Consider the following 24,232-nt stretch of genomic DNA (forward strand, 5'->3'; position numbering starts at 1 on the left):
CAGCGCTGATAACCGTGCCACCGTGCTGTCCCTTTATGTTTAACTGGTCAAAGAAAGCAAACTACTTACAGGTGGGGAAAATTACTTTTGAAATAAAGTATTAAGAATCTAAAATTAATATTACATTGATCACCGGAATGTGTGGATATAAACCTGATCAAAACTGAGTGTACATTATATACTGTAACATGAGCAAAGGCATCCACATTCATAGGAGGGATATGTTGAACAACCATGTTTCCATCTTTCAAGAGTTTAATTACAGATGTACAACCAATGTTTTGGACGGTTCATGCAGCCAAGTGTGTGCTTTCAAAGCACACGAGTCCCTTTTTCATTCAAAAGAAATTGTATGGTTATTTCAGCAAACAGTGTTTAGAGGTGTTAATCCATCAGCAGGCAGGTGTTGGCTGCATGCTGGGGCTCCATCTGGACAGCCAGAGCCTGGGAAAACAAAGACAGCAGCTCATCAGGGGCCTTCTGAAGCCTGTTTATGCCATGTTGCTTTCAGATATAAGCCATTCAAGCCCCGGTAATGGTTGCAATCAATAACCGAATTATCTCGGTCAGTGAGAAAAGTCCTGCCTCTCAGACACACGAGTCACTCCGCCGCTGTATTGTTAATCATGGTTACAGGCGGAAAACACATCAATTCACTGCCTAAAGCCGATCCACAACGTTTCCACATTGTCAGTGTTTGTTCATGCTTATATGTTGTTCTTGATCAGGCAGTTCTGGGATCTGGTATAAAATGACAAATTGTTTAGTATCAGGCAAAAACAGTATTTATTCAGAGAAAACAGTTTTTAAGGTAGACATTCACTTCTACCTTAATAAACACATCTCCCACATATTAACACTAATTGCCCCTCTTATATTTTTGTACATTTTCTTCAATGTAGTGATCTTGGCTCTCTAACAACTTAAACCTTGAGATTTTTGCCAGAACTCAAATGCTTGAAATCAAAAGTGTTTTTGGCAATAATAGGTTTAGCCTCCCATCATTCAGAGCAATGATGCCATGACACGCCCAAACAGGTCCCCGATGGATTATTTTAAGCAGGACATTGATGACTCTGTGTTTGAAGTGATGGCCCTGTGCACAAATCAGCGTGAAGTCTTTGTGTCTGGAGCAACATTAAATACCACTCCTGCAGAACTGAAGACATTCTTTGGGAACTCTATTTACATGAGCTGTCTAGGATAACCAGACATTCAAATGTATTGGGCCCCAAATACCAGAGTTCAAATTGTGGCAGAATCCATGACCAGAAATAGGTTTTACAAGCTTAGAAACTCCATCAAGATCGTCAATGTCCTTGATGTTTCAGATTATGAAAAAAGAAGTGATCTCTTGTGGAGAATCAGGCCCCTCTAGATCAAAGTAAGGCAAGGATGTTTGGGTCTGCCTAGAACAGGGAAATTGTGCATTGATGAACAAATGGTTCCATTTACTGGTCGATGTCCAGTGCTGCAGTATATACCAGGCAAAGCATATCCAACATCCAACTGGATTGAAGGTGTTTGTCTTGGCTGCACCAACTGGTCTGGTCTTGGACTTTGTAGTCTACCAAGGTAAGACTACCTTCCAAGTTACACGAGGAAATGGCATTGGAGAACAAGCTGTTCTTCATATGGCAGAGTCTGTTCCTCAAGGAACCCACCTGTTCTTTGACAGGTTCTTTACAACAATCAACCTCCTTGATACCCTGATGACAAAAGGGTTAACAGGAACTGGGACACTCATGAGTAATGGGGTTCCAAAGGACTGTAAGATCATAGCGGATAAGACCTTCAAAAAGAAAGGATGAGGTGAATCAGAGATGGTTGTCAGACGAAGCCCTCCTGAAGTTGCTGTCATAAAATGGTTGGACAACAAGCCAGTTGTCATGGCATCCTCTGCCTATGGCATTGAACCTCAAGACACACGCAGAAGATGGTCCAAGGAAGACAAAAAACTTGTCCAGGTGTCAAGGCCACTGACAATTGCTGAGTACAACACCAACATGGGTGGCGTGGCCTTGGTTGACCGAATGTTGAGTTTCTACAGGATGGCTTCTCGCACTGGGAAATGGACAGCACATGCAGTTTTCCAATTTTTTGACCTGGCAATCACCAACTCATGACTTCAGTATAAGGGTGACTGCCAGTTTCTGGGGGAGAAACCACTGAAGTTGCTTAACTTCAAACTGCTCCTTGGTGAGGAGTTGATTACTCAGTCCCAAGCAGGAATCGGAAGTGACAGTGAAGATGACTACACTCCTTCACGTCAAAAGTGAAACCCATAGCCAAATGCAGCTCTGAGACACTACGGTGCCATTCATCTTCCAAAGATGGTGGATGAAACACGTGCGTCAAGGTGTTGCAGATCTGGCTGCACAAGCAAAACATATGTGATGTGCACAAAGTGCTTTGTGTTTCCAAGAAAGGGAATTGCTTTGTGAAGTATCATAGCAATTAAGCACAGGAAAGCAAAACAACTGTGAAGATGGACAGTTTTGTCAATGTGAAATTCATTCTTATGTTGTTTGAATATTTTGTCTCTTTGAGACAAACTGGTTGCCATCAAGGTTCAATTTCAAATGTATGGCGTTCCGATGTCCACTGTAGTGGACACATGATATTTCAAAAATAAATAACAACTTTTTTTCCAAAAAGAAATGCTTTCAGTATTCTAATTACCTTACAAAGATTGTGGAATTAAAAAAAATAGTAATTGGACAATATTTTTTTCCCTGGTATCCATACATTAAATGTTGAACGTGATGCATTAGATGTTGATGCTAAAATTATTTCACACACAAATCCTGCTGGCTCCAAAATATGACTGTCATAAACAAAAGAATTTCATGCATCAGCCTCGGAGGGGAAAAAAGAAATAGCTGACTCTGTAGTAAAGATTTAACATATTACTATTTTCTGACTGAATGTTTGCTATTTTAGAGCATTTTTGAAGTTCTTTAAGTAATTTATGGCAAAAGTAGTTGAAAATATTTATGTATGATGACCTCATAGCACTTTTCTATGCTTATACATTTTTAGCATTAGGGTGTTTTTCTTGCACATCTAGTTACAATGTATGTATAATACTGTTCTTTTTTTGGCACCTTACCAGAAGCAGGTATTTCCTGTCTCTGATGTTTCAGATGATGTCGGAAGCAGATCTCAACAGCCACAGGGTGCCAACATGTGCACACAGAGAGTTATAGTTGAAGTTATAGTTCCACAATAAACACACAACCATAATCCCTTCGTTGTCGAGTCTTCTCCAAGCATACTGGGACATACCTGTGTCCCCACTGTTTGCTGGCTTTAAGATCCGCAGCTCCTGAACCCATCCATTTGTGAACTGCACATGAGACTCCAAGGACTTGTAGCTTCGGAACTGTTCTGAAGTATAGGCGCTCACACCACAAACAAGGTAGCCGAAGATGTCTGATATGCAAAACGGTGGCAACAAGTCGTCGTCGGTGCTCCACGCATTGTTTGAAACTTCATATGGATTCAAATTATTAATAATGCTGATTTTTTTGTGGCCTCTGTCTGTGAGGGGCCCTTGGAATTTTCCTAACTTTCCCCCTTATACAGCGCCCCTGCCTCCACCCCTGCCTCTACCTCTCTATTTAATGTGTCCCGGTAAATTCCAGATCCTTTTCGGGATTTTAACATCTTTTTTCTATGTATTCTACCTAGGGCTGGGCAAGTTAACGCGTTAATTTCGCGTTAATTCATTAGACTATTAACGGCGATATTTATTTTATCGCGCATTAACACATGTTGCTCACATGCTTTCAGTCAGTGTCAGTCAGCACGTGTCACGGCAGCACTCTCCCGCTCCCCCTCCCCTCTCGTACATGGCTCAGCGGCGCCAGCCAATCAGCACGCAGGCTCAGCCTGGCCCACCCACTCAGCTCTCACACAAACTTAACACACAAACAGCTGAGAGAGACCGCAGCAGCGAAAAAACATGTACAGGGGAAGTAGCACCGTTTGGCTTTATTTTAATACCGTAAATGAAATCAAGCTGTATGTTTTGTAAAAAGCCGGTTCATTTCAGTGGAAACACAACAAATTTATCTAAGCACGTGAAAAAACATGAAAACGTCGAGCCACAGAAACGGAGCGAGGAGACGAAACTTCTGTCATTGCCCCGACAGACCCACAGACGTCTCTGACTGAGGCGTTTCAGTCCTCCATGGAACATCCAGGTAGATCAGTGTTCATCTTCAGCAGCAGTTCATGTTAACTTTCAAAGTAGATATTATCTATCATATGTTACTGGAGCCCACACATAACATGTAATTAAGACCTTGAAAGAACCCAGTACATATATTAAAAGTGTTATTTAAGATAAGATAATATTAGCTTATCCTTTTTTTATCCCACGACGGGGAAATTTAAAGGATTAAAGCAACAGGCAGGTGCACACAACACAGACAAAATAACATAAGGATTGAAATATATAAGAGGTGGATTAGCGATAAAACACTGAACATAATATTATTGTTATTATTATTATTATTATTATTTATTATGATTATTATTTAATTGTAATAATAAAATAAAAACCACAAAACCCAAAAGGTCAACAGTTTCATGATACATCAAGCTTAGGGACTGGCTAATATACAGCAGGTCAAAAAAGGCCATATTTTGGCTGCAGTGCTTGCTGTTCTCTTATGAAGAAAAGATCAACTAGTGCAATAAATTCAATAGATGGGTTGAAAATATCCAGTATAAAATAAGATAAGTGCTACAAATGTTACAACACTTTTGTTCATATGGCAGCAGAACATTAAAATAAAAGTGCTCTTTACACTACTTTTGAATTCATTCTTGGAGTTTGTTTCTAGGTACTTGAATGTGTCTGGTACATTCAGAAATGTTTCTTGTTACATTCTGGGAAAGCATCTGTAAGTTTCCTTAAGCACCTGCTAAGGTCAAGAAAATGCCTGATAAGTTACTAGAAAGCACCCCATTAAAAGTTAGCTCACAATATTGCCTAGGAAAGTACCTGATTGGGTTCAACCATGTTCCAAAAACTACCTGTTAAGTTAAGTTGGTAATGTAGTTAATTCATTGTTTTAATAGTCTTTCTGTCCTTCAGTTTTAACCTCTGTAGAACACTTTTCGTTACACTTAGCTGTATGAAAAATATCATTTTTATTATGTTTATAAATTCCCTTTTATGTTTGTATGCATATTGCATACCTGCTGTTTCCTCCATTTTTAATTCTTTACTCCCTATTCTCTTGTGTTTTATGCCTGCTTTAGACCCTGAGGCACAAATTGTGTTTACATGTTAAGATGGAAAGGACAATAAAGATCTTGAACCTTGATAAAGATGAGGTTTGTTTAAAGAGCAGCTGTGTTTTTTGCCATCTCTCTGTTTCTTGCCCTGCCTTTGTATAGAGGTTCACTCTGGCCCTAAAGATTCCCCATACTGGGCAGATTGAACCAAAAGACCTTAACACAGGAGAGCTTTATATCTGAAGAGAAAACATACTATTTGTATTCACAAAACTAAGTTTCAGAATCACCTTAAGAAGGAAATATAATACTAATTCTCCAAAGAATCGTTCTCTGGGACAGACTTATAATGTGATGTTCCTGAAAGTTTTCTGAATTGAATTTAAACAGAATCTCTCAGATATGTGAAATAGGGTTCCTGATATTGTATAACTTTACTGGGCGACTAACAATAGAAGAACTCTACCAGTTGTTTAATCAGTACAGTTTGCTTTACATCAGAGGAGTGATTGCTGGAGAAGACTTCCTTGAATGTGCTTTACTTTTGTCGGACTGATCCAGTGGGATGGTGAGTCGCAACAGGTGCTGGGGAACAGGTTTTACTTTGGCAGAAAATCGTTTATAGTACCTTTGTTAAAGTCAATTAAATTTTATTTATATAGTGTCAATTCACAACACATATCATCTCAACGCACTTTTCAAAGTCAAATTCAATCAAATCATGCAGACAAATTGGTGAATAAGTTTCCTATAAGAAAACCCAGCAGATTGCATTGACAAGCAGCATTCACTCCTCATGAAAGAGCATAGAGCCACAGTGGACAATTGTCTGCATTGTGAATGTATTTGCAGAAATCCCTTATACTGAGCATGCATGAAGCAACAGTGGAGAGGAAAACTCCCCTTTAAAAGGGAGGAAAACCTCCAGCAGAATCAGGCTCGATGTGAACGGTCATCTGCCTCGACCGTCTGGGGGTTACTCCCAAATTCCACATCTCCGTGACCGCTCCGTTCCGTGCACATCCGTCTAATGGAGCAACTACGTTGTTATTTTAATTAATGAGAACCATTCCACATTCTCCATGACTTCTCCAAACATCACGGTCAGCGGACAAGCTCTCTGTCGTTAACTGTCAAAATACGGAACAAGTCTATTTTATGCCCCGTTCCGGTCCGTCGGACTCCAGTAAAAGAGAAATACCCCACTATTTTCTACTGAAATTCCTATAAAATAATGATGAAGTGTGGATTGAAACGTCTATTAACATAAGCTAAAACACAATTTAATTATGTTAAATACAAAAACATACACATTTTTGGTGGCCAATGCACTCACCATTACTTGATGGAAGTAAAAATATGCTGAGTCAATGTACAATCAGCAACAGAGAACTTTTCGGACGCTGTTCAAAGGATGAATAAGAAGTTTGTTTTGTTTCCGGCTCCTTTATATCCACTTTTTATGGCGTAAACTCGTACCTTCTCGAGCTCCAAGGAACTTAGAGCAGAGCAAGACGGAGTAACCGCGGATCTAGTAGGCTTTTCACAGAGTCACGGAGACGGTCTGGAACGGAGCGGACAAGTACAGGAACGGAGGATGTGGAATTTGTGGGGTTGGAAAAGACGGAGAAAAGACACAAAAAACCACAGAAGCACACATTGAGCCAGGAATCCTTTCTATATTATATGGTAGCAGAACGCCAGACCAGGTGTACCTACTATGAAGAGAAAAAAGACAGAGAGAACATAAAGTTAAAAGTTAAAATAACAACAAAAAATGCAAAATTGGAGACAGTAGGAGAATTCAGCTGTGTAAGCCTATAGCAGCATAACTACAGAGATAGTTCAGGGTAACCTAAGCTACTCTAACTATAAGCTTTGTGAAAAAGGAAAGTTTTAAGCCTAGTCGTAAAAGTAGACAGGGTGTCTGCCTCACAGACCAAAAACGGGAGTTGCCTCCCATTCTACTTTTAGAGACTTTAGGAACTACCAGTAGACCTGCAGTCTTAGAGTGAAGTGCTTTGTTAGGAACATATGAGGTAATCAGAGCTCTGATATATGATAGAGTTTGATTATTAAATGCTTTATACATGAGAAGGAGAATTTTAAATTATATACTCGATTTAACAGGAAGCCAATGCTAAAATTGGAGAAATATGATCCCACTTGTTGATTTTCATTAGAACACTTGCTGTAGCACTTTGAATCTGCTGAGGGCTTCAAACTGCATTTTGTGGACTTCCTGATATTAAAGGATTACAATAGTCCAGCCTTGAAGTAACAAATGCATGGAATCGTTTTTCAGCGTCACTCCTGGACAGAATATTTCGTATTTTGTCAATATTCTAGAGGTGAAAAAAGGAAACCCTGGAAACCTGTTTAATATGGGATTTAAATGACAAGTACTGGTTAAAAATAACACCAAGGCTTTTTACTTTATTTCCAGAGGCCAATTTAACGCCATCCATGTTAGGTGATTGATTAAGAGGTTTATTTTTTGAGGACTCTGGTTAAAAAATAACAACTTCTGTCTTGTTGTTCACAGTAACAATACCATAAACTCCTTGGCAGGCTATAGTCATGTCAGGTCATGTCTCCTAATGATTCTAAACCAGTCGATGCTTTTTTTAACCTTATTTCAGATCTTAAATCATAGCTTGCGGAGGTTTCTCTTCTTCTCAATCTGGACTAAAATCAAGTTTTAATTCTCAACAGAGAACCTCAGAGTAGCTAGGAACCCTTTGGATTGTGCCGAAAAATCTGATGGATTTTTTTTTTCTTTTGTGGTTGAAAACTAAAACTGTGCATTGCTCTAAATACACCATCAGGACACAGGAGAAAACATGGTGGTGGTAGCATGACGCTGCGGGGACGCTTTCCTTCAGCATCCCTGATGCTGGTCAGATTTGAAGGGAAGATGAACAGAGCTAAATCCAGGACAATCCTGGAGGAAAACCTGTTGGAGGCTGCAGAAGACTTGAACCTGGGATGGAGGCAGGGGCGCTGTATAAGGGGGAAAGTTAGGAAAATTCCAAGGGCCCCTCACAGACAGGGGCTCCAAAAAAGAAAATGTATACAAAAGGGCTTTGGCGAAGATTTAGATTATTTAGGTTATTTTGTCGTGGGGCCAAAAATTCCTCGCGGCACACCAGTGGAGGTTCACCTTCCAACAGAACAATGACCTTAAACATGCAGCCCGAAATAAAATGGTTTAGAAGACATAACTTGGAAACTTTGAAGGATCACATGTTTGCAAGGCTCTGTATGCGGTAAAGAGAAACTACTGTCTAAGGAACTAGTGCTTCAATGTTGTGCATCTGTGAGGCAGGTTAGAGGATCATCAAGTGCATCATCTCAATGTAATAAAACCGCCCACCGCATCATTATTTTCATCCAGAATATTCCAAAGCAGGCCCAGCTGCTGCTGTCTTCTTTAGATCTGGTCTCCAAACAGGCTTGTGTGCAATGCTTTCCTGACAGGATACACAACAGAGTCTATCAAAGCTATGAAGATGCACCAATGGAGAAATATCAGCTCTCCACATCCACAGACTGCAGCAAGTACAGAGCACACTGCGCACACGTTTCAGATGAGACTATATTTGATCTCTCTTACCAATTTACAGTTCCTCCAGGCGATGAGCACCAGAATAACTATGATAATTGTTTAAAATGTGCACTTTGCACTGCATCAAAGGGGGAAATTTTGCATAATATTTCCCACAAGTTCAAAGCTGTCATTATGCTGAACAAATGGCCCAACTGTGCCTGCTGCTGCTGCTTTTTAATGCAGTGAGAGATTGGGGTTAGAACATGGCCGTGTAATTATGTAATTAAAACAAGGTTATCAAAATTAAAGCAGAACAGTTTGTTCTCATGTTTTTGCCATTAAAAAGCATTAGGCTCCTTGTGTGCTATGTGCTCCGGGGCCTTATAGATCTCAAATGGCCACCGGTCTCAAGTATTTAAGCATTGTCTAATGTGATTTCATTCATTTGCCGTTTCCTAAACACAAAAACCCAGGCTGCAGTCGGAGAGCGTCCCCCTTTTTCTTCCGTGTATTTGTATGAGACCTCCAAGTGTCCCCCAAAAGATTTATTAATTCGGAGAGGGGGAAATTTCAGCCCAGGCTGATTAAGTTACATCTCTAATCTCTCTCTTTTGCTCTCCGCCCTACTTGAAGTTCAGAGGAAAAGGAACAGTCTATCCATTCTGGGAGGGAGGTTGAGGTCTGAAGGGGGGGGGGAGAAGCTTTGACATGACAGACACGGCGTCAACCTCAGCTAAGGAAGCAGAAACCCTCGGAGGTCTGAGTTGACTGGCAGTTAGTCGACAAGGTCATGATAGCAGAACTGGCTGTATGCCTCAGAGCCACTGCATTAATCCCCTCACTGTGCCCGCCCGCCTGCACCCAATTCTGACATTTCAGCCACTCGATTACATCACACCTGTCCCTCAAACAGGAGCACGGACAAAGCTGCACTTTTACCATTGGATCTTAAGCCTCCAATACCCACGGTACACCTCCAACTGCTTCATGAAATTACAATAAAGGCCAACTGACGTGATGGTTCTTCATTCGGTTGGCTAAACGTGGCAGCGATTACACTAACAGATGAAATAAAATAGTTCCACACAATGTGAAAAAAGAAAACGACACAAAACCTTTGGTCTTTCTGTCTGACAAGAAATTCTATGAAGCTTTTCCCATTTTAGATCAGTCAGGATTGAGTAAAATTATTTCTATTTTTCAACGCCGCAAACATTTTGATTCCTTGTGTGGCATCGTGAAAGAAAAATCTAAATAGATCAACCAAGATGTCAGGAGAACTGTGGACCTGTACAAGCCTGGTTCATCCTTGGGTCCAATTTCTGGATGCCTGAAGGTGCCACAATCATTAGTTCAGCGATGTGCCAGTATACACAGCATGGTAATGTCCAGCTGTCCTGCTAGCTGCTGAAGTTGTTAAAAAAAGAGTCATTATCCAGTCATGTACTTACATGGACCAAACTGTTTGCAAATGCGCTCAAGCACAAGAACGTTAATTTCCAGAGACATGTCCTGTGGTCTGATGAAACTAAAATTGGATTTTTTTTTTGGTCATAATGACCATTGTTACATTTGAAGAAACAACGGAAGAAGCTTGAAAGCCTGAGAGCATCATCCCGACTCTGAAGCGTGGCAGTGGCAGTATCATGCGGCAGAAGAGTTTATTTGCAGGATAGACTAGTTCACTCCACAGAACAGATGGTGTCCCGAGGAAAGACCATTATGTGAAAATATTGAAGCAACAGCTCAAGACAGCTGCAGGAAGTTAAAGCTCAAACACAAATGGGTCCCCCCTGATGTCCCTCAGCAAACCACCAGATTAGCTACAAAGTGGCGGAAGGACGAGAAGGTCAGGATTTTTTTAAATGGCCAAATCAAATGTTGTAAATTTTGAGAACAGTCTTGGGCTCAAGCAACCAATTTCAAAGTCCTGATCCATCCATCCATCCATCCATTTTCCAAACCGCTTAATCCCTCATGGGGTCGCGGGGGGGTGCTGGTGCCTATCTCCAGCGTTCACTGGGCGAGAGGCGGGGCAAAGTCCTGATCTTGCTACTAAATCCACTGCCAATTTTCCTTGTTTTTACCGCACCTAGACATAAAACTCAGCCTCCACCTGTCACCTTAAGTGTTCACAACTAAGCACCAGCCTTCCCAAAATTCCTGATCTTGGTCCCGGAAAACATCAGTGGGCAGAGCTGAACAGGTGTGTTTAAGCAAGGAGGCCTGTAAACCTGACAGGGTCCTACCGTTCTGTCGGGAGGAATGGGCACAAATTCAAGCAAACCATTGTGAGAAACTCAAGGAAGGAAAACCAAAACGCAGTAAAACTTGAATCTGACTTAATGTCTCGACGAGGAGGTGTGGACGGAAGGTTGTGTGACCATTATGCTTTACTGTGTATGTTAATTTTTCGTTTTAACTGCAGTTTGAGAACACAGAGCTGGTAACAGCAGCTTTTCCACTCAGTCCTCAGAGACCTTGGATATTTACAATGCAACTGAGGCTGTTACGAAATGGTCTCCTGGCATCTAAATATTCATCCGTTGACGAAGCACATCGTCCCTCTTGAGCAATGAATCATACGCCCACTGTACTGTGTCAGTTATTGCAAAGAGGGTGTGGATGGGGAGTGGGGGGGGGGGGGAGAGAAAAAAAATGGATGTTTCATGAATAGACACCCTCTCCTCTCATTTGCCTCATTGTTTAATGTTTCATTTAAACCGCCGCCGCAGAGAGGAATCAGAACGAGCAGGTCAGAGCCACAGCAGGCAAAAGCTCCACAGTGCCCTCACATGGCGGTGAGAGTGAGATGCTCCCTGCCCCTGCAGTCGGACATGAAAGAAAGAAACAAGGATGTGACTCCTCTGTGCTGAGGAGGTGTGAGGCGCAGCAGGCTGAGTTCAACCGTGGCCTGGGGTGGAAGGAGGGGGGGGGGCGGGGTGGAGGGTTGCTATGCATAGCTTGGAAGTCATTATGTAAGTTGTCATTATGCAGTTGTCTCAGATCCCTCCCAGTGTCTTTCAGTGACAGGCAGCTAGCCTGTGAGTGTGCTGCAGATAACAGGAAAGGGCCATGGAAGTTGTCAGAGGTACGATTGCAGGTATTCCTGCTGCGCAAACATAGAGTGGGAGGAGCGTGGAAGGGATCGTCCATCTCATGCATAGCCAAGAGTTTTATGAATTTTTAATGGATTTCATCCCCACTCATATTATTATTATTATTATTATTATTGTTGTTGTTGTTTACAGTCTCCAGCTAACTTACAGCCTTCATTTATTCTGTTTGTCTTTATAAAACCCTAAGTTTAACACCGTTATTGTGCATTTCACAGATTTAACCGACTGACAGAGCATGACACGAGTGAAAATGGACACAGGTCAATCAAGAACCCTGAGTTGGACATCCAAAGTCACACTGGATATGAAATCTGATTGCCGAATCTCAGCTCATCACACCGAGTCTTGCAAGGGTTAGATTTATGTTGTAAATTTTTGAAGTTGTTTAAGAAGGGAGCAACCCCTGAAATGGAAAATCTGAAAGAAGAAGCAAGTTATTATTTACTCTATTGGGATGTTATATGAAAGATCAACACATTTTGGTCCATAATTGTCAAGTGGACAGAAAAATTACACATAATTTTCAACTAAAAATAAAAACATCTGACAAGTGTGGCATGCCTTTATATCTTGCTACATTGAGTTGCCACTTTGTAAACATGTGTCCTTGCAGTACCAGCTGCAGGTAATGTTTGAATTGTGTCTTTATGACTGTTTCACAATTGAGGACAAAACAGCTTTAAGTTCAGGTGAGCGGGTGTGAATATCCATTTTTGAACAATAGTTTTCAATTGTTGAGAGATTATTGGATGGGTTTAGAACCAGAGTGTCATTGCACCCTTGTCCGTTTGTCTATAACAGGGGTGTCAAACATACGGCCCGCGGGCCGAATCCGGCCCGCCAAACAATTTAGTCCGGCCCTGTGACTAAATGAATTATCATTATAAAAAATAAAAAATAAAAAAAAAATTTTATTTTTTATTATTTTTTATTTTTATTTTTTTTTTCTCCAGTGTCCTGTCTGGCAATGCGGCAATAAGATGCCACAAAGAGCTCATCAGATTTGACTTTCACAAGTGGACAAGATAAAAGGAAGAGAATGATAAAACAATTATTGAAAAAAACATGTACTTCGTTTAATTGAAAATATGCAGTTCCTATATTGTCCACGAGGGGTGCTGTGTTTTAATTAGCAGATTAAGCTTCAGGTGTGGAAAAATTCAAATCATTTCTTAATTTTTATCTGTTTGATGTATTTTGTCATGTAGGACAGAGTTTTTAAGTTCCAAAAAATGTGAATAAATGTTTTTCAACATCATACAATAACTGTGATCAGTTCTTATGCATAATGCACAAGTAAATGTTTAACTGAGTAAAGGTATTGTTGAAATTGCACATACTTTTCTTAAAAAAACGCTGAGGTTATTCATAATATATTGTGTAAAAGTGAAATTAACTTAATATAAAAATCAACAACAAGTCCACATATATTAGTTCTATTTAATCTTGCAATGAGTTTACTCGTGTGGCCCTCTTGAGATCAGATTAAGCTGTATGCGGCCCCTAAACCAAAACGAGTTTGACACCCCTGGTCTATAATGTGTTCATATGAGTGTTCTACACCGCAGACTGTTTGGTTGTTATTACTCCATTACTGTGTTATTGTATAAATGTTAGGGCTGGGCAACGATTAAAATATTTAATCGCGATTAATCGCCCTGATTAATCGCGATTAATCGCGATTAATCGCATTGTATTTACAAACTCCAAGAATGAATTCAAAAGTAGTGTAAAGAACACATTTATTTTAATGTTCTGCTGCCATATGAACAAAAGTGTTGTAAGATTTGTAGCACTTATCAGTAACACATATTTAGTGTAAAGCTCAACTTAAACATGTAAAACAAAAAATAGCAATAATAATAAATTAAAGCTTATTGCCACTGACAGGGAATTCTCTTTATGGGGAAAAAAATCTACCAAAAACAGGCAATTTCTGAGGTAACAGCAGGGAGCAGCATTACGATTTTATGTTCAATACCAAAGTTTAACTTGGCAGTGGTTACAACTAACTTGTTTCTGTCATATTCAATGCTGGAAGAACTTTAAACTGAAATGCTTGCTAACTCGATATGCTTGCGTTGCTTGCGTTTATTTGACGTTGACACGCGGTTTTTTATTGTTGCTTTCTCGCGTGCATATAGTGAATGGCAGGCAAAAACAGGCAAAAACACATGGATACTTTGAAACGAGAAGCGACTTCACCGACGGCGTCTAACAGACCCCCCCGCTCCGCTCCGCACAAAACTTGTTCCGGCCGCCAACTCACCGCCTCGCCTCGCCCCGCCTAAGCTCGCTTGCGTTACCTGCGGGAAACACCACCTCCCGCATGTCGGCTTTGTTTTTTTCCGGCCAGCACTTTTCTTCCTCTGAATCCGAGGCTTGGCTGACAGCGAGGTTATTGGCGCATTATCGCCACTTACTGTTCTGATTCAAACCCCTACACCGCAGCAACAGACCTTCACAAAATAAAAGCATGTGAGCAACATGCGTTAACGCGCGTTAAAGAAAATATCGCCGTTAATAGTCTAATGAGTTAACGCGAAATTAACGCGTTAACTTGCCTAGCCCTAATAAAGGTATAAGTAAGCACATCGTGACTATTGTACAATCCATACTCAAATACTTAGCAAATAAAGCTGATTCTGACAAGGTCATCCCAACACATGAATCTGCTTGACCTAAACCATGCCATTGTGGCTCTGGCTGTATGTTTAGGGTTGTTGTCCAGTTGGAAGTTGAACCTCTACCCCAGTCTCAAGTTTTCTGTTGTCTCTTACAGGTGTGAAGATCTGATCTAGTGTTCCATGGCTAGGACAAAAGCCACATTGCACCTCCTGGATCCGAGGTTTGACTGTTAAGTCTGGTTTAGGCTTGACACATCCTCGAGGTTCTTAAGTTTCCGTACCGCACACCTGAAAAAAATTCCCCCACGGAGGAAACATGGCAGATGAGCAAGGGCCCTTTCTGGCAGAGGTTTGTAAATGTAGACATCTTTATGTTTCGGCCCAAAAAGATCACCATGATCAACAAATAGTTAATTCCTGGGCAGGAGTTGTTGTCACTCTTGGAAGAAGGTAAGAGGCTTGAATGTTGGAAACAACTGTGTTTTCTACTTCTACATTTAGTTGGGTGTAGTATGCTTGGTGTAGGAGCGTAACGCTGCCCTCTAGAGTCTAGGAGAATAATGCTACTGTGGAGAGAAAGCTGCATGGAGCATAAATGCTACAGACGTAGTGTCCGCACGTCTCATTTTCACACGGAATGTAGGTGCGTCAAACATAAAGCAACCTTTAGTCTGAGCATCATCTCAAACACCCCAGAGTAGGTTTTTCAGCATGACTGCCTTTTCTTAAAGTCATGCCACATCATCTTGGGCAGACTTAAGTCAGGACTTTGACTATTGGCATTTCAAAACCGTCATTTTGTTTTCTCTGACCTGCGGCTCCTTAGTCGTTCGTTTTGATTGCTCAGACTACAAACTGTGCATTACTCAGGCTGTTGGCCAGGCTCTAGCTACAAGCAACTGGGAAGAGGGAACAAAATGGATCACCTTATTATATCTACCTGCTCCACCACATGTGAAAATGATATGGTGCTTGGTTCGAGGAAAACAAAAGCATTCATACCTAGAGTAGCTAAAAACATTAAAAGGTAATATAGATCACCATTTAACTTTTTATTCCTCCAGCCGGTCCAATTCTCTGCTGACAAAAAAGTTTTTGCGCAATAAACTGTGAAAGTATAACACATCTACACAGTAAGTTCAAAGGTGAGCCTCCTTCATCTCTACAACATTTTCCGACCTCATTGAAAACATACAGCACTGGCTTGTTTAAAGGTACAGTAATAAAAAAAAAAACAAATGAGCTACAGTAATTTAATCACAAACGCAAAGAACTATCACAGATTAATTAATTCCTTTATTTTTCTGAACAATATGGTCAATATTATATGAACAAATTAAGCAAATATATAGTTTTATTCAAAATAAAACACAGATACTATTTTATTTATACAGTATTAGTAACTGAAACATTACTGATAACAAGACAAAAGATGAGGGTCAAAGGTAGGTCCAGGAAGATGTTCTTATTATATTTTCCACTCTGGTAAAGAGGTTTTCTGTGGTTTGTTTCAACTTAGTTTGAGCTTCTTGTTTCATATTTGTTGAATCATTAAAAGCAGTTAGTTAGCAGTCAGTTCACATTTTTTTTTTACCCATTGTAGCCTGGGATCAGTAAATCCTTCATATCTATATTGCTATTATTTGCTTTGTCAAATTTCATTTGAGGCTACCAGCTTTCCATATGATATACCAAAAATACGAAGACAGGACCTGTGACAAAATATAATAAAGTACTTTGTTGAAACCTACATGACATGACATCCAAAATGGCAAATGAATTGCTGTCTACCAGGTTGCAGATTTAATGCTCTTTAAAGATCGCAGCAAGACTTCAACTAGCATTTGATAGACTTAGGATGGGACGAACGGTGCGCTTTAGAGAAGTTTCATTAAAATGCACAACGCTCCTGACTTGTTGCCATGTTTCACTAAGAAATACCAATCCAAATTCTCCATGATAACAAAAAAATTATTTAAAGAGAAAGATTTGTTAGAAACAGAACGGGCGTTTTGAGAAGACAAACGGAACTGTAAGGGACTGGTCAGAGGTTCTCACAGCTGCTTGTGGACGGATAAATCCTAAACATCTTTTAAGGTCCTAGTTCACTTATGTTAAGCAAATTGAATCCTTTAAATAAAAAAGGAGAAGATCCAAAATATGGTACATTTCTGGGTTCTCATGCAGAGGAAGTTGTGGGTCTATGTTTGGAGTGGAGCTAGAACTTGGTGGCTATGATGAGGGTTCCTTCAGAAATGTGTGTATTGCAGTAGTGAGTTCTTTCTGAATAACTGTTATGTAAAAAAGAAGCTGGTAAAGGGAATGTTCATTTTAAGCTTTCTAACAGGGTGTCTGTCTACTGCAGTTACACCTAAAACTTTAGTATATCCTCCTTAAGGTCCAGAATCGTTTAGTTGTTCTTAAAGGCATATCTTTCTCATTATGAAGAACGAACAGAGAGAGGTAAAGTATTCTGAGCAATCTGAGTTGCTGCAATCACATCATAAAAGCCCTAAAAACAGCAAAGTAATCTTAAGTCCTTAAAAATCAGAAAAGTTCCCATAAAATCCAACTATAAAGACCAAAAGGAATCAAAGTTGTAAAGCATTAAGCAATTAACTAAAGCATAATTTTAATAATGTTGAAGTCATTGAAAATTTTGCTGAAGGCAACAGAACATTTACACTCCACTTGCAGCTCATCCTTTAGGTCTAAATCAGCTCCCCATGAGACAAACACTGGCATTCGCACATGCTAAAAATAGGCCAGCATCAACTGGACTTGAAGGCTAGTCTCTGGAGTGAAAAACTGACTTCTCTGACCAGGTGTTGAAGGCTAGTATAAGTTAAAAGTGTCTAAATGTGAGGCCTAGACTGTGGCGCACATGCAGGTGCATCTCAATAAATTAGAATATACTCAAAACGTTCCCGCTGTACCGATCCGTTGTGGTGAAGAGAGAGCTGAGCCAAAAGGCGAAGCTCTCGATTTACCGGTCGATCTACGTTCCTACCCTCATCTATGGTCACGAGCTTTGGGTCGTGACCGAAAGAACGAGATCCCGGATACAAGCGGCTGAAATGAGTTTTCTCCGTAGTGTGTCTGGGCTCTCCCTTAGAGATAGGGTGAGGAGCTCAGTCATCCGGGGAGGACTCAGAGTAGAGCCGCTGCTCCTCCACGTCGAGAGGAGCCAGTTGAGGTGGCTCGGGCATCTGGTCAGGATGCCTCCTGGACGCCTCCCTGGAGAGGTGTTCCGGGCACGTCCCACCGGGAGGAGACCCAGGGGAAGACCCAGGACACGCTGGAGATACTATGTCTCCCGGCTGGCCTGGGAACGCCTTGGGATTCCTCCTGAGGAGCTGGCCCAAGTGGCTGGGGAGAGGGACGTCTGGGCCTCCCTACTGAAGCTGCTACCCCCGCGACCCGACCCCGGATAAGCGGAAGAAGACGGACGGACGGACGGACGTTCCTTTATTTAATTCAAATCATTTAAAATAATAAAAAAAAATCTTACATTGTGATATATTATTTGAGGTGTCTGTTAATTATGCACATTATGGGACATATTAAAAACACAAAGCTTCAGGTTGTTGTTTTTTTTTTTATTTGATATACATTAGAGCGATAATAAAGCATTTTCTTTTGTTTAAATGTCATGCTATAGCCTACAAATAACAGGGAAGCCTGCTAACAACTGTGCAGCAGACAGTCATTAGCCGTGTTTTTGTCAACGTTTTTTATGCGCATTTTGAAGTAGGTGCTTAGGCGTCGAAATTCAAAACAACTTCCTCAAATTTGCTAAATAAATAAAAAATTGTGCTTACTTGAGGTGGTTCTCGGCTTTTCAGAAAAATATGTCAATTCACAAAACGGGAGATTTAAACACATTTGCTGAATATGTTCTGACATGGCAAATATTGACCTCACATGACTGACCAGCTGTTTCCAATGTCTCCATTTTTCTCAGATGTGCGGTCCAAGCTAGTTTGCAACCTCTACTTCCATGCGTAACGTCAACTTCTGACGAAATGTGTAACCCTTTTAATTAGCTAAAAGCTAGTAGATGGAAACACATAATTAGCTTTTTTTCCCCATTGTTTTGTGACATTCTAAAAGTTTGCTCAAATTTTGCATGACAATTGGATAGAAACATAGCAATGGACACCCTCCACTTGGAAAATAAAGCCATTGCTAAAGAATCTGTTTGTTGACAGAGTGCTATATCTAGGGTCACCATATGTCCTATAAACGGACTATTTATCTATATAGTTTGAATTGCTGATTCTTAATCGCCCCGGCTCCTGACAAAGTATAAACACAAGCAAAGCAGAACAAAAATAAATTATCATTATTTAAATTGTTTTATCCTAGACCAATTTTCTCTTTTTTTTCTCCTTAAATCATACCAATGTCTTTGTCTGCTAGTGTGCCTGTTCTTTTGCATCAGAGCTTGAGATCAACCATCTTCTGCGTCGTGTTGGACAGTTGTTTCTGGAAAGTCCAATAATTTCTGATAATGTACTCCTCCAAGGGCATTATCCCACTCAAAACCATGGTCGATTATGAAATAAATAAATATTAAATCAATTATTAATACTTTAATGTTTTTTTTTTCACCGTTAAAACTGGACGTTGTTCACAAGAAGCGGCTGAGAAAACTTTTTAATAGCTCTCATTGTGACGTTTTGCCAAGGTGACAGGCGTCAACTGCATTGCTGTTACCAGTCAACCTCTGAGCCAGCACAATAATTTAGAATATTTGACCGGACCTTTTCTATAGGTTACACCCTGCAGCCAGTCAGAATCGAGTATTCACCCAGATCATGTAATGGTCCATGTTATGTTATGGATAATCTTTTCCTCATGAGAGATTTATATGTAAACTATGTAACATCGATTGTAGAATTTTGTCATTGAATCAGGAAAAAGCTGATCATAGTTTTCTATGAGCTTTTGGTTTGGGGTATTATTATACATTTATAATACAATGAAACTTTTTGTTTAGTTAATGTGGGGGTAGGGTAGCCTCGTGAGACCATCCTGATCTCACGAGCTTTCAAGGTTTCACTCGCAGATCAGTCTGGCTACCCTCCGTTAAAGAAAATTTGGAGCCGTTCACCAAACGAACGTCCAATCAGCGTTGGCTTTGAGGCGGGTTGAGGTGTGACGCAACGAGAAGTGCGACAGTTCAGTCTAAAGAACATGGCGGCTTCAGCCGATGAAACTAGCGTTAGCGCGGCTATCGAGCAAGTTTTATCGGAATTACAGAGTATTTATTTGCTGAGCTAACGAGCCTTTACCTGCAGCAGCAAGAGTAGCTTGGCTTGTGGTTGTGTTTTCTGATTGGTTTATTTGGCCCGTCTATCACCAACATAGGCCAATCAGCTAACCAGTATTTTCGCCCCTTCCCAAAATTACTTCAACGGAAGGTTTCCAGATGGATATGCGGAGCAAATCTATCTGGCGGAGTCAGGTAAGGGGTAGGGGGGATTAAGCCGTCCAGTCAAACTTCAGGGAGGCATCATTCGAGGGCATCCTACTCTAATTCTGGAAAGTTTTATACACTCGCTATTGAACCCCTTTTAAACAGACTCCATTTAGAACTTAGGTGTGGTTCTCCTAGGTCTTTCCCATCAAACTCAATTGGTTTTGTTGGCCTGTGTTGATGATATCAATATTCTCGTGAGGCATCAGGGGGATGAAGATACTCCTGGGGATATTTTGAAACTGCACGAAGATGCATCAACAGCTAAGGTTAATAGACCCCTTGCAACCACGTGACTCCGTTACCCAGAACCCCTTGCGTGGCGGCCATATTGGTTGGCAGTTCTCCAGGTATTTTTCTTCTTTAGATAACGTATCACAAGATCGTTTTAAGAGTAAGTTGATGGTTGATGGTATCAGATTGCCAGATCCACACAGCAAAAGCCTGAAGGGACGGAGCGAGTCTGAAATGCTGGCCAAGGGTTCCGTACCGCGACACAGCTGCTTTATAAACGCGCAGGCCAGTACGGACAAGAGAGCACGAAAGCCCCTGAAACCACTGGACGGCTGCAATTATTTTATATCAGGAAAAAGGCTCCAGCAAACGCCCGCGATGCCATGAGGGATTAAGAGGGTCAGAAAATGGATGGATGGATGTTCAGACATGTTTGTGTAACAGCAGAAAGCAGAGAGGAAGACCCGCCCGGTAGGTTAAAAAAACATCACTCACTACGGATTATTTAGGTGTTTTTGTCTTGTTAAAATGGGTGGGGGTGTCGGCGACATTGCAGCGTAAACACAGAAGTACTAGCGCCCATGAACGGGCGGAGGGGAGGTGGCGATCGCTACACGGGCCGGAGAAGCCGCTGTTGCTGCTCTAGCCGCCGCTGTCTGTAGCAGCACCCGCTTCCTGCTGCTCCAGACAGCGGCGGCTCTCCGGCCCAATCGCTACACGGGCCGGAGAGCCGCCGCTGTCTGCTGCTTCAGACAGCGGCCGCTGTCTGAACCTACACGGGCCGGAGAAGCCGCCCGTGTAGCGGCTGCTGTCTGAACCTACACGGGCGGCTTCTACGGCCCGTGTAGCTTCAGACAGCCGCCGCTGTCTGAAGCTACACGGGCCGGAGAAGCCGCCCGTGTAGCGGCGGATGTCTGAAGCTACACTGTTGCTGCCCGTGTAGCGGCGGCTGTCTGAAGCTACGCTGTTTCTGCTTCAGACAGCGGCGGAGGGGAGGTAGCTATCGCTACACGGGCCGCAGAAGCGGCCCGTGTAGCGATAGCTACCTCCCCTCCGCCGCTATTTAAGTAGAACAATGACTAAAGCAGAATTAAGTTGTAATTTACCGGAGATGAAGTGTAGACTGCAAATTCTCTCGTAGAATGATGGCTCCCCCAGTCCATTGGGAGGGTCTGCCTGCGCTCTTTTCATTGAAAATATCCAATTCTTTCTTCTTTCCTCATCCTTCGGTAAACGACAGAAACGTACATCCAACGATTTGGAATGCCTCTGTGTGCAACCGGGAGCACAACAAGTCGTAGGCATTCTTTAGATTCCAAAAATAAACTAACTAAAAGTACGCTCTAAATCACCCGTTTTCTCATGTAGTAGACGGGCTGTCAGGCTAGCCTGCCCACCAAGATGGAGGCGCGCACCCCCGATCACGTGACTGTGACATCAGATGCAAGGGGTCTATTGGGGGAAAAGGCAAGGCTTTACTTGTAGGACTGCGAGTGGATGCAGTTCCACCAAAACTACTCGGTTATGTTATGTCAGAAAGGCTGGGTACCAAAGTTGTGCGTATTTTTGCTGGGGTTTAGAAGAGTTTCAGAGAAAAAAACAAACAAAAAAACGGGGAGGGTGTTGTGGAAAGAGTTCTTGCCAGACTGTCTGAATGGAAATGGTTGCTGCCTTTGCTTTCCATGGGGTTAGAGGTCTGGTGATTAAAAACCTGGCATGGTTTGACTGTACCAACCTCTCCAAGGATCCTTATGAATGAGATTTAAAAGTACTGTTGATTTCTTCTGCTCAGGATGGCAGTGGCACTGCTCTGTATCTGTAGACTGCTCTACACATTCAGTCTGCCATGTTTGAACTCTCCATGTGTGCTTTTGAGGAAGGCTGGTCACCATGGCTATGACAAAAACCTGTTCCTGCTTCACCTACAGATGTGAATAGAATAACACATTTTTACCAGCCTGTTTTGAATGCATGGCAGATTTTAATCTCTAAAATAAAGATGGATGCAACACTTGTAAGTTGGCTGTTTGGAAGGAGTCTACTGTCATCTCCACTCATTTCTTCTGTCAGCATGCGATTCAGGCAGAGGGAGGCTGGCTGCATAGAACTAGGCCGCTTCATGAAGACCTCTGTCTCCAGGCTCCATAAACTGTTGATTATACAGTCTTAAAGATTGTTGTTCAATTTGATTTGTGCTTCTCTACTAGGATCCATTAGAGTGTTTACTTGGAACTCCTTCCTGCTGGTGAGTTTGGGCAGGATGAATGAAAGAGGATATTGTCTCCCTACTCTTACTTGAGTAAAATGTCTGGCTACTTTACCTGCTCCGAGTAACTTCATGAATTAAGAACATACTCGTTTTAACCAAAAATGCACCAGAGAGACAAAAACCTAGAGTTTATGTTAAAGTGAGACTTCTTATTTGTACACAAGCTTTATTATGGTCAATGTGCTGAGGTCATTGAGCCATTTGGAGGTCAAATAAATGTACAGTAAACAGTAGATATTGCCAATAAAAATACTTTGTACTGTTCTAACATACTGTGTATACATTAACTGCTGTAAGTGTTCCGTTCAAGTTTAATGCTGAAAAACAAATGATTTAGAATAGTGTTTCTTCTGCCTGAAATTGTTATTTTGAAATTTATATTCTTTGTATATTTTTTTTCCTTAATATACTAGAATTTGCACATAACCTTATATTTTTGTCTGTTCGATTACATACTCTTACTTGAGTAATTTCTTGGCTGACTACTTTTTACTTTTACTTGAGTAAAAATATGTTGAAGTAGTGCTACTTTTACTTGAGTACAATTTGTGGCTACTCTGCCCACCTCTGCATTTCAGTACTGCTATTGGGAATGATTGCCCTTTCTGTTCTCAGGAAGAAACACATCAGTATCTCTTTGTCCAATGTTTTCTAATAACAGATATTTCCCATTTTTAAGTACACAAGGGTTTAGAATACAGTTTTACTATTGTCTTTTGTGTTTGTGGTCCATGGTGTTTTGTAAAACAGAAATCTCTATTTTTGTTGCTAAATTTATTTACAGGTGTGTACGGTGGCCCTCAAGTGCAAACCACAACTACAAATTTAAAAGCACTACTACATATTAACAAACACAACGAAATTAAACAAAGCGCAACAACATCAAGCAAAACACAACGACATTAAGCAAAATGCAACAACATTAAGCCAAATGCAACAACATTAAACAAAACGCAACAACATTAAGCAAAGCACGACATTAACCTACCGGAAAAGGTAGGTACCAGTGGGAAACGTGAGACATCTCTGATTGGACGACGGCGCCGTTTGACTTTTGAACCGGAAGTAGTTCTGCTTATCGCTTATTCAAAGGAGGGAAGAGGTACAGTCCAGCTTTTTTTAAGTGTGTCTTCAGTTTACACAAGGTAATTGAAATTTCACGATTAGTCCTGAGCATATCCAGTAGTGATAGGTAGACAAGGCATCATGAAGCATTTGGACACATTGCCAAGCTGTATTAATACTGTGTCACTCAATACTGACACCTGCTGGACTTTAAAAATCCCTACAGGCAACCTAGTTGACAGTTAACTGGCAGTGATTTAATGAACTAGTATACACAATAATACAATTTAGGTCATTGCATGCCCATTGCATTATTTCGTATTTTCATTAAAATTTTAAATATGTTTTTTTTTTAGATACAGTCAAATAACGTGAACCTGTATCATAACATAATTACCTCTAAGGTTGTGGAATGGCTTTTTTTTAATTAAAAAACAAAGTTGTTCAAAGGTTTTGAAATTGAGTATGATATACTTTTTTGATATCACATTTCCAGCTGTAGAAAACCCCCGCTCACACGGCACAGATGAGGCTGGACTGCAGAGAAATTGCAATGGATGTCGGCAGAGGTTTGGATAGACTGTCTTTTGTTTTTTCCATTATATCATAGGATTCTGAGACCTAGCAATACTGCTC

The 24,232-nt window shown here is 41.1% G+C and overlaps 1 long non-coding RNA gene across 1 annotated transcript; it reads right to left on the bottom strand.

The window, feature by feature from the left end:
- Positions 1–422: 422 nt before the first annotated feature.
- On the bottom strand, positions 423–23,545 carry LOC118557948. The gene is made up of 3 exons (XR_004928144.1): positions 23,520–23,545; positions 8,627–8,723; positions 423–444 (listed from the first exon to the last, which is right to left on the bottom strand). It is a non-coding gene; the product is annotated as an uncharacterized LOC118557948 (long non-coding RNA).
- Positions 23,546–24,232: the final 687 nt, after the last annotated feature.

Source organism: Fundulus heteroclitus, chromosome 24, assembly GCF_011125445.2.
Source record: "Fundulus heteroclitus isolate FHET01 chromosome 24, MU-UCD_Fhet_4.1, whole genome shotgun sequence".
Lineage (NCBI taxonomy): Eukaryota > Metazoa > Chordata > Actinopteri > Cyprinodontiformes > Fundulidae > Fundulus > Fundulus heteroclitus.